The sequence below is a fragment of the Manis javanica genome, chromosome 2, assembly GCF_040802235.1.
Source record: "Manis javanica isolate MJ-LG chromosome 2, MJ_LKY, whole genome shotgun sequence".
In the NCBI taxonomy this organism is placed as follows: domain Eukaryota; kingdom Metazoa; phylum Chordata; class Mammalia; order Pholidota; family Manidae; genus Manis; species Manis javanica.
The window spans coordinates 221,026,822-221,040,043 of NC_133157.1; the positions used below are offsets into that span (position 1 = coordinate 221,026,822).

General features: G+C 42.4%; 1 long non-coding RNA gene across 1 annotated transcript; it reads left to right on the plus strand.

Moving 5' to 3' along the window:
* Positions 1 to 1,418: 1,418 nt before the first annotated feature.
* On the plus strand, positions 1,419 to 13,199 carry LOC140845493 (uncharacterized). The gene is made up of 5 exons (XR_012124292.1): positions 1,419 to 1,619; positions 4,380 to 4,475; positions 9,391 to 9,465; positions 9,647 to 9,748; positions 13,065 to 13,199. It is a non-coding gene; the product is annotated as an uncharacterized lncRNA (long non-coding RNA).
* Positions 13,200 to 13,222: the final 23 nt, after the last annotated feature.

The window sequence follows — 13,222 nt, forward strand, 5'->3', positions numbered from 1 at the left end:
TGTGCAGGGATATCTTTCCATGCTATAGGACAATGAGAACTCTTGTCTCTGTTTGAAGTGTGTATATATGGCACCTGGCCAACTCCCCTGCTCTGTCTGCCCTCCACTGGGAGAGGACAGGACCTTCCACTGTGGAGGAAGGGAGAGGGGTGCGAGTGGGTGGACTGACTTGCAGAGGCTGCCTGGGAAGGCCCACTGGCAATGGGGAACCAATGCCCCCTGTGGGGGCTGGTCTTGCCGTGTATCTATTCTGTGAAGGTGGGCATTGTTCCATCCACTGCTTAACTGAGCTGTGTTTTCCTTGGCAACTCCAATATGATTTTCTTACTCTCAGCTTTTTTTAATGAGTGTTTTCCTGGTATAGGCTTGGAGCTACTTTTTCTTACTAAGGCCCCTTCTTTATCACTACCAAAAGTGTTAGGTGATGCCAGACTTCTTGCTGTTGCTCAGGGAAAGTGAATGGAATATCCCAAGGCATTTTTAATTGGTACTCTGGCCAAGGGCAATGGCCTCAGCTCCTGCTTTGATCAACCCAAGACTTTGGATGTAGTGTGCAAGTTAGAACCCGTAAGAGCAGTTATTACTGGTCCAGTACCCCACACCTCCCATCCCCTCAGGGCTGCTTTAGCATTAATTGTAACGCTCAATGCTCTGGTTGTAAACTATCTCTTCACTCCTTGCACCTGTGGTGTGTGGTTTTTTTTCTCTTGCAATTTTGTCTATGCATTTAGAATATTTTGATATTTATACAGAGGTTGATGATTTTTACCGGAATGGCTTCCACTATTGGTTGGTCTGCCATATTGATGAACACAAAATCTCCAATGATTTTTATTGTTCATTGGTACTTAAATTCAAGCAGTACTAAGTCTAAGGAGAGAGAGTCCAATTGCTATAGACTTGTTTCTCCCCTCATTTATCTTTCCACAGGGAGGATTCAGCAGCCTGTTTGAATAGCTTGTCATGAACACAAAGCAGTTATTCCAAAAGGAAAGAGGGATGCTCTTAGTACATCTTTTCATGAGAATGAAAAGCCAAACTAGAGTATGGGGCACAAGCAGTGCACCTCTTCGCCAATAACAAAGACAGGAAGCATGTGACTCCCTTTAGCAGTAAGGGGACCCTTGATTTTATCCCAGCATGTTTGTGTTTCTTTCCTACAGAAATGGGATTTTGTTAGTGAACAGAAAGGGGTTTTGGAGTCAAAGAGGATGTTCTCAGACACTGAGTCATGGGTGTACTCATCTGCCCCTGTGACCTCAGGGCTTTTTTACTTGTTTTGCCCAGTGAAATGTGACCACAAGTTACGTGTGGTCATTCCCAGTGGAGGCTTTAACAAGCACACGCCTTGTTTTCCTCTCTCTCTGTCTGTCATAATGGTTACAATATACCACATTGTGCTTCCTTTTTAGCCTCAGTTGTAGAGTGAGTGTGATGCTGGTCTGGGAGCAAAGACCCAGTCACTCTCCAGTGGATTCCAAGACCAGCAGGAAGTACATCTGCATTGTCTTATGAGCCTGAGCTTTGGCAGTTGTTCAGTGCCCCAGGGTCATACAGCCCTTAGAGACTCCTGCCGGGGCAGAGGGATGCACATGAACAATCAGCACTCTCTGCCATAGGTGAGTACTATGTGGTTTCTCGATTTTACAGATGAGGAAACTGAGGCTCAAGCAGGGTGAGTAATCTGCCCAACTGCATATAGCTAAGTTATAGTAGAGAAATTGTCCTCCCGAAACTGTATTTGTAAAACTATGCCACTCTGAATTATTAGATATCACTTTCATGATACACATGGTCCAAACTACTAGATACTGAAAGGATTTTCATATTTCAAAAAAAGACTCCTCCTGTATATGATATTTCCCCAGACAGCCCCAAACCACCAAACACTAAGCAACCCTATTTTTATTACAAATTGAATCTCTCAGAATGTTATCTAGTACACTTCATTTAACAGCAATTAAGTTTTTCATAGGTTTGCATTAAATAATGTATTAATGAACAGTGTTATAAATGTTCTGTCATTATGATTTGCAATTAAAATGTCTCATGGAGTCTTGAGCTAATGATAATAACTAAATTACTGACACCTTTAGAATCACTGTGGCTTTCAAATAAGTGGGCCTGGTATGGAAATTCAGCATATGGTTAATACCAACTTCAGCTGTCACAAGATGCCCAACTCTTCATGAATAAGCATTGTTCAACTCATTTCAAAATATATTCCAAACACCTGTTTCCAAATCAAAATAGAAATCTATTTTCAAAAGCACCAGTAAAATGTGCTAGCATATTAATACAAACCAAACTTTATTTTCGTCAGCCGATCTGCACCTGCGGCTCTTATTCCGTTGGACTGGGACAGTAAAAACACAGTGGTCTCTTTGGAGCCCCTATTTAGTTAATTTGTTAATCAGTGGCCCTAAATTACCCCCTTGATACTGCTAACCTGCCATTAAGAAAAGTACACCTTTAACAATTCCATTAATATCTAAAATTTGTATAGCATTTTTCTCCTTTCAAAGCACTTCCATATAAGCTCTCAGAAACGTGTCGGTTAGATTAATACCATTTTAGAAGTTGAGAAACTGAGGCTTAGATGTATTAAGCTGAGAAGGATGTAGTAGAGCTGTTACGGAGACTGTTCTTTGTACTTGAAGAGCGCTCTCTTGCCATTACACGGCAGAATGCAAGTACCTGCCAAGGACTTCCAAGGGACAATTACTCAGAGTCAAAGTAATTGGCTTACGGAGGGAAGCATCCTTAAGATGGCCAGGTAAAAGCTCTGTGACCTTTTAAGACCTTCCCTACTATTACTACAGACCCAAATGCACATAAACACGTGCAGGGGGAAATATTTAAGCTAATTTGGGGACAGACTCTTTATTGGAGTTGGAAGTCATATCTTGAAAGAGGTGATGTGGAGTACAGATCAAGGAGAGGATACAATTTAAAATGGCTTCAAGGATGGTCTGGTTACCTGTTGCACAGCAGACCACCACGTAACACAGCAGCTTAAAGCCACGGCAGTCTGTCATTTACAGACACTTGATCTGCAGTGTGGGCAGAGCTCTTCAGGGATCCTCCTCTCTGCCCCATGTGACATCATGTGTGTGTCAGAATCTTCTGAAGGATGCTAGCTGCCTGTTTGGACCCTAAATGGGACCCTCAACAACAACATCGACAAATGGCTCCTCCTTGGCTTGCACACAGCACGTAGTTGGGTTTTGAGAAGCAAGTCTTCCGAGGAATTCCAGTGGCAGCTGTGTGGCCTTTTCAGATCTTGTAAGACTGTTAAGACCCGGTTTCAGAAGCAACACAAGGCCCTTCTGTCATCTTCTATTTGTTAGTCTCAGTTGAGACTCTAAGGCTTGTCCAGATTCCCATGGAGGGTCAGTGGCCTCACCTCTCAATGGCAGGAGTATAGTATGTTGGCAGACATATTTTAAGCCATCACAAGTGTTTTAAGGACCAATACCCAAATATCATTAAGGCATGAAATAATGAGAAAAACAATGCAAAGGAATCATGTGCTTAATTTTGTATCATTTATATGAAATGTAACATATATTTATATTCACTTATCTCCCCCAACATGTTTCTTAGAGCCCAATAAATATTTGTTCATTGAATGAATACTGAATGGGCCAAAATTAGGCTCATCCCTGTCACTTATCCTTGTAGGTCTGTCCAGGGAGGCAAAGGGAATCAATAGCAAAGATTCTTTTACTCATGAAATCTCAAGTGAGATGGAGAGCGAGAGATGGGCCTTCTGAGGAGGGAAGGGCATTTTTACAGACACGATTGGGAGAGGTATAGAATATCTAGAAATGTGGGATGTCTTTAGGCCCTCAAATTTTACAGTGGCATTAGGTTCTTTAAGAGAGAGAGAAAGAAAAGTTGAGACAGGAGTGAGTACTAAGGAAAGGAACTGTGTAAAGTGTGTTGGATGGGGAGGATTTCTCACTCCGGGCTCCCTGGCATGGCCCGAGGGAAAGGCATGTGGCTTTCTTCTGAGCAATGAAAGGAGTTAAATAAGTTACATTCAAGAGAAGTCCTATCAGGCCAGACTGTGGGATGGCTTACATTTATTTCAGCAAAAGGGCAGGGCTGGCACCTAGCGGGGCCTGTGGGGACCTGAAGCAGAGAGAAGTAAACACATTGCACATTAACTGTTCCTGGAGGCCTGGGCAATGATGCCCTAAACTGAAGTTACATGGCTATCGTGAGCGTGTGGAGTTTAATGCTTAGCTGTATTTAACACACACCTTATACACTCACATGCCAGATACGGTTCTGATGTTGTTTAACACATATAATTCATTTAAGCCTCATGATATTATGAGAAAGGTACTATTATTACCACTTCTATTTTACAGATAAGGAAACTGAGGCACTGGGATCACAGGCTCCATGCGGCAGAGCAGGGATTCAGTCCTGAAGCCTGTCCTCCCTGAACATTCAGCCTTGCACAGGTAAGATCAGAGCTCTCTGAAGTGACCATTTGACCACTACACCGTGCTCCCTGCCATGAATTGAATCCATTCAAGGCTTTATTAAAATTACTATAAGCCCTGAATTTATGGAAGAGAAATAAAAGGGGACTCCAGTTGTAATAACATCAGTGGCTTCTGAACTGACACATCCTCTCTTCTGAGGAGATAAACTCAAGTACCGTCTAGCTGATTAAAAGCAGGTCCTAGGCTAGAAGCCAGGTTTTAACAGAATCCGTATTTTAATAAAACTCCAACCATAGACCCTGTTTTCCCTTCTAACTGCCTATCTTTGTAGGTAAAAAATGCAATGAGAAATCTGAACATACCCGATTTTGGACATATGCCTTCACACTCAAGGAACTGAAATCTGGAGACACTCTCAGAATCCGGCTTGTAGGTTTATCACACCCCAGTGTGGGAAGTGATTGTCAATTTGCCTTTCTTCCTTTATGGTAGGGAAGGCTTTTTTTCATTTTTTTCCTTTCAGAGTGATTCACAGGGTCTTGTAATTATGCATGCTGTTTAGAATATGTCTAATGGCACACAGAGCATTGCCTCTGAACAGGAGATGAAGGAAGGTGACATCAGGTGACATTTGCTCAGAGATGCAGGGGTAGAAAGCCCACAGGGCTTTGTTAGGAAACACCTCTCTTTGGAAATAGACCCCTATTCCCTTTGAATTGGGTCCTTCCTCCAGCCAGAACAGACCCACCTAGTCACTCAGTGTGACAGTTGCTTGGTATGAGAAGGGCAGCAGCAGGAATTGCAAGAATCCATTCCAAGATAAATAATTCTAACATGCTGCTGACTTACCATAAAGATGAATAGCTCTTCTAAGGAAATATCTACCTACTGGGAAGCTGCTCCTTTCCAATATATTATGGATTAATTGCTTGCTTTATGGTTGTTATTAGCTAGGCTAAATATTCCACTTACAATACTGAGGTCCCCAGACACACTGAAAGTTCGGAATGGAGTACTGTGGACCGGACTGATAGCATATAAGGTATTGCAGGTTTGCTTCTTTTTAAGATTCTATGTGAAACACTCCCATTTGCATTTTCTATGGTTCTTGCTTCCCTGTTTGTTTCTTCCTATAAATTGAAGCCTTCCGGCTCCCCCTCTTCCTCCCCACCCTTACATACTCTGCCGTTGGTGTTTCTCTGTGTCTCTGTTTTAACACCTCTGTAGCTCCTGGATCTCCCATCCCCAGTTCTAACTCCATCCCGTGCAGACCTTACTCCCAAATCCCTTTCTCCCATATAGATCCTTCCTTGGGCATCACACCTGGATATGATGTCACTTGCAGCTACCAGCATCCCAGGCAATAATGACAATATTAACCACATTCTTGTAGTGTTATCAGAGGCTATTAGTATTGTTTGTTGTCCTAGCTGCTGTTGTTTACTAACTTATGTACCTGGCACTCAGCGAAGCACTTAAGTGAATTAAATGAGGGTTTTAGAGATTGAGTGACTCGGTAACAAGTAAATGACTAAGCACGAGCTTGAATTCAGGTTCATCTGAACAAAATCTTTGCAGTGGACCACTTAAAACTACATGCAATCCTGGATTGTTGATGATCCAAATGAGTCTGTCTGTCCACCATGAGACCCTTGGATTTTCTCTACCCCAGTGCACTAGAATCCCCTCCTAAATCTCTGAGGCTATTGAGAAATTTGGCTGAGATCTTCATATCTAGCCATCTCCCACCTGAGACCAAGCAGTATTGTTTTTGTGGGCCCATCACAGCAAAGGCAGTAATCCTGACCACCTGCCACTTACACCAAAGAGCTTGTGTTAGTTACTGTGACTCATGGAAATGGAGTCGCAGCTGCCATTGCTGCGTGAGTGCTAATTGTACGGTGTGTGCCCCTAAAATGTAGCCGAGACAGTGAACTGGAAGGCTGATGTCTCCATGATGATGTGACACACACATCTATAGAGCCTGGGCCCAGAAAATCCTGACAGTATCCTGAGATTTGTTTTGTGGTTTCCACAAAACTCGTGAGCTGTCACAAAATGGCACCTGCTCACTTAGATGCCAGAGTGGCCAAGTATGGCCTACGGGTTCACCATAAATACTAGCAAAGGTGGATTCTTACAGTCAGCTATTGACAGAGCTTCAGACAATAAAGAATATCCAAAATTGCCTATTTCAATTAGATGTGGGCCTAAGAGGCAAAATGCTTACAGTATCTTCCAAACAATTTATGAATATAGGAGAAACACCTTTTCTTGCTCTTTGGTTGCAATATCTCATCAGTGGCTGATTCCAGGTTACTAAGGGCCATGTTTACCAGTACGTAGCGTAGGGTCTCGCAGACATCCTGTCCCCACATCAACTGTGGCATAGCCCAAGATTCTGGCTGTGCTTTCAGCTGAGCAATGAGCATCTGACATAGGGGTCGGTAGCTAATGAAGTTCTCTCTCTGCTCTACTTCCATTCAACCTTGAATATGTTTTCCTTTGTCTCACCTGACTTTACTAATATTAGGTGTTTATGTGTCCAATTTATGACAATACCTTACTGGGAAGGAAGAATGAGTTTTATTCACCTTAGCAATCCCATAATATTATAGAATGTTTCTGTGACTGCTAATATAGCTCCTCAAAATGTAGTGTCTTAAAACAATGACTGTGTATTTTACTCAGATCTGCAAATCAGGCAGGGTTTGGTGGGGACAGATCATCTCTGCTTGTCTTAGCACCGTCTAAGGCGACGCAATGGCTAGAATCATGTGAAGGCTCGCATGCTCATGTGACCACAACTGATGTTATTAGCTGATACCTGAAATGGGACTGCTGGTAAGGACATTTATACATGGCCTCTCCCTGTGGTTTGGGCTTCCTCACAACATTGCAACCGGGTTTCAAGAGTGTTGCCCTGAGAGAGAAATGGGTTAGGCACAGCTGTATCAGCTTTTATGGCCAAATCTCAAAAGCGACCCAGAGTCACTCTTACACATAATACTCATTAGGTCCTAGACTCAAAGACTGGCCCATGCTCATATTCAAAAGGAGCAATATAGATGGACCTGCTTATTGGAAGAACATAAACACTACATTGCAGGAAAAATATTAAGGGTGAAAGATATTGGTAAGACCATCTTTGGAAATTGCAATCTGCCACATGCAGTGTCTGACATTTAGAAATTTTTTTCTAAGCGTTTATTAGAAAGAATGAAGGAAGGAAGGAACAGAGGAAAGTATGTAGAAAGAATAATTTACTGTTTATATATGTTAGTAGCTTCCAACTACTCTTAATTTCCATTCCAAGTAAATGACTTGCACCCTGTACATTCTTGAACCTCCTAAATATTTGCTACCCCTGAGCGCCAAACATAGATACCCTCTTAATTGTTAAATCTTGCCTGCACAATCCCAACATCAGTCTCTGTATTCCTTGCAGCCAGCTTTCTCCTTTACTTTCCTCCTAAGCCTGATGTATAATACAACTAAAGATTTTTTCCTAAAATAAGAAATTGACCATGCCAAATATAAATTTTCTTCTGCCTTTCCTTGCTGCTAATACAATAAGCCCAAATTTATGTGGACTGTGATAAACTGATTTGTTTTAAATTTACTACACCCTTTCCTTGTCTTGAAGGCTGTTACTGACATTATGCTTAAGCTAGATTTGCTTTAATGAAGCTCGGGAATCAAGTGAAAAGTGGCTAGCATCAGAAGTCATTGCCAAAGTCCATGCTTCCTAGAGTGGAAAGACCACATTTGTTCTTGAGCATGACCATGTACACAAGCCCCCCTCGCTTGTTTTACTTTGCTTTCCCTTTGTCTTCTTTTTTCTTTAATGTCATCAGTTCCATCAGAAGAAGGTACACATCACTTGCAAAACCTACTGCTGTGTTTCTTCCTCTTTAGGAAACAGGGCATGAGTAAAGTAGGTGTCAGCACCCCCAGGAGCCTCTCCCCCCACCGCCAGGATGGAGTGGAGTGTTTGGCTGTGACATGTCACTCACTGGGCGCTCCACATGGCAAATTCCAGTCATTGAAACAGGGTCAGGTTTGCTTCCCTGATGTCTTCTTCAAACAAGATCACAGCCTCCAGCATCTCAAGAGCCCCTCCCCAGTCCAGCTTGTCCAGCCCCAGTCAGGAAGGCAGACTTGCTGCTGAAACAGTCATCCAGGTCCAAGAGAGGCCATTGCCCACACATCAGAGCAGATTTAATAGATCGGAGTCTTCCCACACTGTGAGCTTGCTCATTTTGCTTTGCCAGAAGGAACAAACGCATTTATGAAATTGAAAATATCCAAGAAATCATTTTTGAGGAAGAGCTTTCTTCTCTCCGGCTCTCTTTTCATATCCAAGTTCCCTGAGGCAAGAACAGGAGCAACACTCAATATGACTCGGCAGAATCACTTCCCTAGAAATAGTTGTTCTCAACATAATCTTTCCTATAAGCTTCTGGCCTAAAACCCAGGTCATCTATTGATAAAGACAATTGCTTAGTCATATGTTTCATAAAAACACTCAGCATGAATTCAAAGAATCTCATACTCATCTCAGAATCCTAGAATATCAAAGGCAGAAGATACCGAAGTCCATAGGATGCCAACCCATTCTTTATTCTCATAGAAGAAGGCCCTTTATGAGGGAGTGTGGGCATACAACTGTCTCAGATTTTCAATGCAGGTGTTTGCAATTCTTGATGCTATGCATCTATTGGGTATTCATTTGTTCATTCAATCCTTTATTCATCTACTTAACATCCTTGAATATCTACTATTTGCTGGACATATTGAGATGACATGGTAGCTAACTCTCACTGCTGTGCCTGCCTTATGCCAGGCTTAATTGTAAGTGTGTGAAATTCACTTAGTCCCAGTAACAACCCTATAAACTCAACACATATGTCTGCCCTCCTTCTTACAGATCAATACAGTGGAGTTAAGAGCTTCAGTCACTTGCCAGAGGCCACATGTGGGTGAACTGTACTTCTAGGAGCAGGTACATGTGTGTGACCTCAGTGTTTACCCTCACAACCAAGGCTATAATATAGGACATGCCTGTTCTGTCAAAACTGCTTGCAGTTTTGTAGAAGAACCAGAGAAACAATAAAATAACAAGTGCTAGAATAGGTGGGTACATCTTAGAGATGCTAAATACAATTTGTTTTTCCTCCTTAAAGTGAGCGGTTTAGAAGATAAGAAAGTGGACTGACACAGCTCCTTTCACTCTACCATCTTACTGCTGGAAAACAGGCACCAAAACTCTTATTATTTCTTCTGAGGTATGGGCTCATTATGTTTTCCTTACATACAACTTTCTGCAATCATTGTATAGCCAAAATATATGTCATATATGTTCAGAATGACTTATCCAAATCTATTTTACCTCATGGAGGCAGAGACATACTGATTTGCATACAGAGAAAATTAGAGTGATAAGAAATTATACTCCACAGAACATGCATGCAGATCTCAATACACGCTTAGTAACTATTTACTGAGCAGTGACTGTATGAGGCACTTCCTCTAGATTTTGGTCTGACACAGCATTATGATATGGGTGCTCCCCTTTTAAGTAAAGGCATCAGATATTCAGAAATGTTACCCAAATGCTTAAAGAATACAGAAAATCCAGAATTCTAATCCAGTTTTCTGACCCCTATCCAACTGCTTTTCCTCCTGGGCCATGCTACCTCATTCTAAAAAATGCCTCAGACATTTTTTGTCCATTCAGATGGTGTCTCCTCCCCACACCTTTATCCACTAACCACAGAATAGAATCCTAAAAAATGGAAAATGTAATTGGCTTTAGGATCACAACACGTTTAAAAGGGATAAGTCCTCACATAATCAGATCAAGGCAGATGTATACAAAGTTCACATTTTAAAATCATATGTGGCTCTTTCAAAGTCACACTAAAAGGATAAATTAATCAGCTTATGTTCTCTGAGCTGTCATAATGCTTTAAGTATCATTATCTTCCTGAATAGCACAGGCCTGCAATAGTTAACTTTATTCCAGTCCTAAAACTTATAATGCACTCTGTTTGACAGTAACATGAATTGTGTCATCAAATATTTAAAATCTGTGGATTTTTATTCTAATTTTACAGATAATGAAGCCAAAACAAAAAAATATAAGGTCACTTCCTAATGTGACATGATATGAAGTACAGATCCAAGAATCAAAGCCAAATCCATCTGACTCTAAGATTAAACTGTGACAAACATCCCTTCATGGAAGACACCAGATCGTCATATTTGTTTGACAGTTCTGGATGTCATTAATCATTTTATGATTTTCTTCTAAAAATCCTAAATTTCTATTTTGGGTGTGTGTGTGTTTAAGGTATCTAACAACCCCAGGAAACATGTATGGGCAAAGGGTGAGCAACAATCCCTATATGATGTTTTGTTACTTTCTAAAGTTTTATTTATTTACACACAACCTTTTCCATGCAAATGGAGAGCATTTACGTAGCCATGGCTACAATGTGGACTAAATTCTCTAACTACCACCACGGGATTTGGAGAGAGCCTGCTAAGGGCAGCTGTGGAGGTGTGAGCATTCCTTGGTGGTAGCTAATATTCCTACTTTGGAATTTGACAGATATCCCCTTGATTTGTTGTACAAATTATTTAGTAAGCATACACTGTCTCATTTTTAGGCTTCTGTAAAGCGAGGCCACTTCTTTTTCTCTCACACCAAGTCTTCAGTGGAGTTCTAATGGCTGGTCTTCCTTCTGCCTTTTTGTGCTGACGCACAGGCTCAGAAAGAAAAGTGTTGAATGGACAGGAGAGGAACCCAGGCCTGCACTCAGGGTCAAAGTCCCAGGCAGCACGGCAGCAAAGAAAAGTCAGCGCTTGGTTGCAGTGCTGCACTGGAGCTTCTGTTCTCCCTGGCCCATCACTGCAGCGGGGTCAGGAACGAGGTGGGGAGAAACATGCTGCGGGCTTGGCAGGGCTAGAGAAGGTGCCCTGTCTTCAGGATACATAGCCTACAGACTGTAGGCTCTTTGAGGGGACAGATAAGTTTCTTTCTTGCTCATTTCTATCCCCAGTGACCTTCACATGGCCAGGTACATAAGCACAGAATAGGTTTATGATAAATAGCATAAACAGATGGATAGATGGATGGATGGACAGATGGATAGATGGATGGACTACATTTAGCTTCCCCTGATGAAAGAGTAATCATTTGCTACAGATTTTGTGGACAGGATTGCATAATTATTGCAGCTTTGACTTTGACTAGGGAAGTTCTCTGTGCTTCATTTTATGTATCTGTCATTGTAGGGTAATAAAATATTCTGTACGCTTTTTATAAGTTGTTTTATCAAATGCTAAAATAACTATGCATTTATACATAGCAAGGTATATGGTACAGATAATGATCCTCAAGTGACTTCTGTGTTCTAGATGGTAATGCAAATATAAATAGGATATTGCCACTGAGCCCAAAGAACTTGTAGTCTAGTTGGTGGGATATAGAACAGGAGTTCAGCTAAATAAGGATGCAAAACAAATTAAGGTGTGTTCAGGTCTGTATGGTTTGGAGGTGAGATTTGGACATGAGACATGTAGATTTAATTGATGACATATCTCTGCTCCCTATTTCTGGGATGTAGTCACTATGGCTGGCTTACTTGATTATATAAACATATTAGGTATTTTGAATAATCTGTGGCTCTTGGACAGCTTTTAGGCTTCCCCTCATCTTGAAAGAGAAAGACTGTGGATAACATGAAAGTTCCTGTGGCCAGGATTCTCACCTGGCCCTGGTTAGCTAGCTCACTACACACATGTGTGGGCAATACGTTGCTATTGACTCTACATAAAGAGCTCCACCCAGTGCTCTGGGCAACACGCAGGGCTGCGAGGCTGCAGGAGAGCAGAGCAGAGGCTGGAGTGGTGGCAGCAGCGAGGACAGAGGCCCAGAGGCAGAGACCAGCTCGCTGCACGCAGACTCGCTCTGAGTGGACAGGATTTTAGTGATTGACCTCCCACCATGGGAATAAAGTTGGGTGTAACCCTTTCACCCCAAGAATGTCCTACTCTCATTTCTTTGGCCAGACTGAATCCATAGTGAACTTTCTGGGGCTGAAACCCATTGGCAAGACAAAGACATAGTCCTACTAATTTTCAATTTCCTTGGACTGCCACGTCTCCTCACTTCAATCCGATGGGACTGGCCACATCCCCTTATTTCCATGGCATCTGGGAAAATTGTGAAAAAGAAAATGAATCTTGGCTATCGTTCAGTTACTAAGATGTGAGTGATGATCTAGTGTGGAAAAGTCCCAAGAAAGTTCGAGTACTGGGAGAGACAGAATGTCCATGAGAGAAAAGAGCATCGCGACTGTGTTAGAGGTTAAGCACAGATGACCACAAAGGGAGGGCCTGCAGTGGCAAGGAGACCATGAGCAGAGGTGAGGCTGGTCATTACCCTACTCCACCCCACCTCAGTACATTTACTCCCCTGCACCCCATAGGCTGTAGCCCGTGAGCTGCATCCCTCAAGACCCGGGACGTGTTTGACATATTGGTTAAGCCTGGAACAAGTCTATTAAGAAACCTGCTTTGTTACAACACCTACAGGCCCGCCTCCTCACCCCCACCTGCGGGAGGGGCTGAGAGAAAGCACAGACAGCTGGCTGCTGAAGAGGGGACAGGCCGTGGTCATGGCGCTGGCGGATGAACTGGCGTGCAGCAGCATTGGCATGGGACAGCAGGCAGAGGGTAATCGGTGAGTTGGA